Genomic DNA, 5,000 nt, shown 5'->3' with positions numbered 1-5,000 from the left:
GCGGGAAGATGGGCAGCCCCGCCCCCCCCCCCCCCCCCCCCCCCCCCCGTTGGGTGGAAGGAAACCTCTGCTGCGGGCCCGGCAACCATCCCGAACGGACCCGCTGGGTCCAAATGTCTGCCGCGGGCGGTCCTGCTGCGGTCGCGGGTTCGTTGGAAACCTCTCCTGCTGCTGGCATGGCCACCCTCCCCCCCCCGCCCGACTGACGACCCTGCGGGCCCGGCGACCCGGTGTCCCGTTGCCGCGCGGGGAGTGATCCTCGGGGCCGTGCCGGGCGGGCCCAGCGACACGAAGAGAGTGGGGGGGGGGTCGGAGGGAGTGGCACTGGGGAGAGAGGGGTGGGGGAGAGAGTGCCCCCCCCCCCCCCCCCCCCATTAGGGGCGAGTTTATGCAGTCATCAGAGTTTATACCTAACCTCATGATGCTTTATTAGCCGGATAGGCTGTCTGACCTCGCCCCCAGTCCCTACTCCTTCCACTGGATTCTTCTTATACCCTCTTTTTCTTCGTGCCCCCCCCCCCCCCCACGCAGGGAGGGTTCCAAGAGGGAGGAGGGAGGGAGGGAGTCCCGGGGCCGTGAGAGAGAGAGAGAGCCTCATTAGCTGCTAGGTTCACCTCATTAGCTGCTAGCTAACGCGTCAGACCTTTTACATTCTTTAGAGGATTGAAACCTCAGGGCCTTTAACCCCCGTTCACCGTTTACACTCAACGATCCTTCCGAACAAAACCCTTACACATCTGTCCGTCCAACTGACCCCCGAGATACCTAACACGCAGATTAACACGTCAGCGGTGATCGGCGTGTCATAGAGGAGTCACAAAGACGGGCAAAATAGAGTGGTTGAATAAAAAATACTCACTCAATTGGCCGTGATTTAACGTAGCACACAATGATGCAAAGCCCATGCAAAGTCCAGTGGCCCAAGCAAACAAATAAGATAGATCTGGCTCGGCGTTCCTCATCTCCACATCGTCACCCAGCACGCCGACGCCCAATAACAATTCCCCCGCAAATTGTGCACCTCGAGCGGCAGTACTTTAAACGGCGCCGTCTTCGGCGTGGACGGCATGAACCAAGTCGGCAAGCATCGTCACCCAGCACACAGACGTCCACTAACAATTCCTCCCCCCTGCAAATTGCGCGCCGCGAACGGCAGTACTTTCAAGTATGCCGCCTTCGGCGGGGACATCGTGAACCAAATCGGCAGGCAGGCGTCGTCAGCCGGTCGACCGACCCCCAGTTGCATTGCCCCAACGGCCATTGTGCACTTCGAACAGAACAGTGCTTTTAAAATATTCCGCCTGCCGCGTGTACATCATGAAACAAATGGAAAGGACGAACCGGGCGTGCAACCGATGCACGGAGAGTGACAGGTCGTCAAGCAAGTCCGTGGCAATCCGTCGGCCGACTCGGCCGCGGCCAGCAGAGGCGTTTTGGCCCGGGCGCGCCGAACTTTGCGCGCCCTCGGTATGCGTAACACTAGCACATGCCTTCAAAACTCACTACAAAATAACCCCAAAGTATGCCGCCTTCCCCGTGGGCCTTGTTACCAATATCTTGCCCTGCTTCCTGATGCCCTTATGGGGTCGGCTCTGTTCTTGCAGAACCCTCAGGTGGTGCAGAGTCTGGGCCATTTTATCAATATCTTGCCCTGATTCCTGATGCCCTTATGGGGTCGGCTCTGTTCTTGCAGAACCCTGAGGTGGTGCAGAGTCTGCGCCTTGTTATCAATATCTTGCCCTGCTTCCTGAAACCCTTATGGGGTTGGTTCTGTTACAAAACCCTCAGGTGGTGCAGAGTCTGGGCCACTTTATAAATAACTCTGCCTGCATTAGGGTCAGGGTTAGGGTTAGGGTTAGGGTTAGGGTTAGGGTTAGGGTTAGGGTTAGGGTTAGGGTTAGGGTTAGGGTTAGGGTTAGGGTTAGGGTTAGGGTTAGGGTTAGGGTTAGGGTTAGGGTTAGGGTTAGGGGTAGGGGTAGGGGTAGGGGTAGCGGTAGGGGTAGGGGTAGGGGTAGGGGTAGTTTGAACTACTGCCGCTCCAGGCGCGCACTGTGCGTGGGTAATTTTCAGTGGGCGTCGGTGTGCTGGGTGACGATGCCGCCCAGACTCTGCACCACCTGAGGGATCTGCAAGAACAGAGCCGAACCCGCAAGGGTATCGGGAAGCAGGGCAAGATATTGATAACAAGGCCCAGACTCTGCACCACCCGAGGGTTCTGCAAGAACAGAGCCGACCCCATAAGGGTATCAGGAAGCAGGGTGAGATAGTGACACCATTTGTAAAACCGGCAAATCCCACCCAGGAAACATTGCAAAAATTGGCCTCTAATGCTGGAACGTGGGTAAAGCCAAACAAACACGACACGTTTTAAAAGAACGTTACTAAAACAGCCTGGGATATGCCCATGACAAAGGATAGGCCGAACCTCACCAGAAAAAAAGAGAGGGAGACCACGGCAGAGCTGAGGGATAAACATGAGATGGTGATAAAACCAGCAGACGAGGGGAGCAGTAGGGTTACAAATTAATGTCAATATGGGGCCTGCTCCCACTGGGTAATAGACAAAAACATAGAACAGGGTGACAGGAGAGACTGGATAGCACAGAGGATAACCCGTGAGCGAAATAATGGGGTGTATGCAGTTCAATGTAAGGAGTGTACCTTACGGTACATAGGGGAAACAGGTAAAACAGCCTCAGCGGTGATCGACGTGTCAAAGAGGAGTCACAAAGACGGGCAAAATAAAGTGGTTGATTATAGACAATAGACAATAGACAATAGGTGCAGGAGTCGGCCATTCAGCCCTTCGAGCCAGCACCGCCATTCAATGCGATCATGGCTGATCACTCTCAATCAGTACCCCGTTCCTGCCTTCTCCCCATACCCCCTCACTCCGTTATCCTTAAGAGCTCTATCCAGCTCTCTCTTGAAAGCATCCAACGAACTGGCCTCCACTGCCTTCTGAGGCAGAGAATTCCACACCTTCACCACTCTCTGACTGAAAAGGTTCTTCCTCATCTCCGTTCTAAATGGCCTACCCCTTATTCTTAAACGGTGGCCCCTTGTTCTGGACTCCCCCAACATTGGGAACATGTTTCCTGCCTCTAATGTGTCCAATCCCCTAATTATCGTATATGTTTCAATAAGATCCCCCCTCATTCTTCTAAATACCAGTGTATACAAGCCCAATCGCTCCAGCCTTTCAACATACGACCGTCCCGCCATTCCGGGAATTAACCTAGTGAACCTACGCTGCACGCCCTCCATAGCAAGAATATCCTTCCTCAAATTTGGAGACCAAAACTGCACACAGTACTCCAGGTGCGGTCTCACCAGGGCCCGCTACAACTGTAGAAGGACCTCTTTGCTCCTATACTCAACTCCTCTGGTTACGAAGGCCAACATTCCATTGGCTTTCTTCACTGCCTGCTGTACCTGCATGCTTCCTTTCATTGACTGATGCACTAGGACATCCAGATCTCGTTGAACTCCCCCTCCTCCTAACTTGACACCATTCAGACAATAATCTGCCTTTCTACTCTTACTTCCAAAGTGAATAACCTCGCACTTATCTACATTAAACTGCATCTGCCATGTATCCGCCCACTCACACAACCTGTCCAAGTCATCCTGCAGCCTTATTGCATCTTCCTCACAATTCACACTACCCTCCAGCTTAGTATCATCTGCAAATTTGCTAATGGTACTTTTAATCCCTCCGTCTAAGTCATTAATGCATATCGTAAATAGCTGGGGTCCCAGCACCGAACCTTGCGGTACCCCACTGGTCACTGCCTGCCATTCCGAGAGGGACCCATTTATACCCACTCTTTGCTTTCCGTCTGTCAACCAATTTTCTATCCATGTCAGTACCCTACCCCCAATACCACGTGCCCTAACTAATCTCCTATGTGGGAGCTTGTCGAAGGCTTTCTGAAAGTCGAGGTACACCACGTCCACTGACTCTCCCCTGTCAATTTTCCTAGTTACATCCTCAAAACATTCCAGTAGATTTGTCAAGCATGATTTCCCCTTCGTAAATCCATGCTGACTCGCAATGATCCTGTTACTGCTATCCAAATGCTCAGCAATTTCGTCTTTTCTAATTGACTCCAGCATCTTCCCCACCACTGATGTCAGACTAACTGGTCTATAATTACCCGTTTTCTCTCTCCCTCCCTTCTTAAAAAGTGGGATAACATTTGCTATCCTCCAATCCACAGGAACTGATCCTGAATCTATATAGAACATTGAAAAATGATCTCCAATGCTTCCACTATTTCTAGAGCCACCTCCTTAGGTACCCTGGGATGCAGACCATCAGGCCCTGGGGATTTATCAGCCTTCAGTCCCATCAGTCTACCCAAAACCATTTCCTGCCTAATGTGGATTTCCTTCAGTTCCTCCATCACCCTAGGTTCTCCGGCCCCTAGAACATTTGGGAGATTGTGTGTATCTTCCTCAGTGAAGACAGACCCAAAGTAACGGTTTAACTCGTCTGCCATTTCTTTGTTCCCCATAATAAATTCCCCCGTTTCTGTCTTCAAGGGACCCACATTTGCCTTGACTATTTTTTTCCTCTTCACGTACCTAAAAAAACTTTTGCTATCCTCCTTTATATTATTGGCTAGTTTACCCTCGCACCTCATCTTTTCTCCCCGCATTGCCTCTTTAGTTAACTTTTGTTGCTCTTTAAAAGAGTCCCAATCCTCTGTCTTCCCACTCTTCTTTGCTATGTTATACCTCCTCTCCTTAATTTTTATGCTGTCCCTGACTTCCCTTGTCAGCCACAGGTGTCTCTTACTCCCCTTAGAGTCTTTCCACCTCTTTGGAATAAATTGATCCTGCAACCTCTGCATTATTCCCTGGAATACCTGCCATTGCTGTTCTACCGTCTTCCCTGCTAGGGCCTCCTTCCAGTCAATTTTGGCCAGCTCCCGCCTCATGCCTCTGTAATCCCCTTTGCTATACTGTAATACAGACACTTCCGATTTTCCCTT

This window comes from Rhinoraja longicauda, unplaced genomic scaffold (genome assembly GCF_053455715.1).
Source record: "Rhinoraja longicauda isolate Sanriku21f unplaced genomic scaffold, sRhiLon1.1 Scf001039, whole genome shotgun sequence".
In the NCBI taxonomy this organism is placed as follows: domain Eukaryota; kingdom Metazoa; phylum Chordata; class Chondrichthyes; order Rajiformes; family Arhynchobatidae; genus Rhinoraja; species Rhinoraja longicauda.
Note: the sequence above shows the minus strand (reverse complement) of the source record.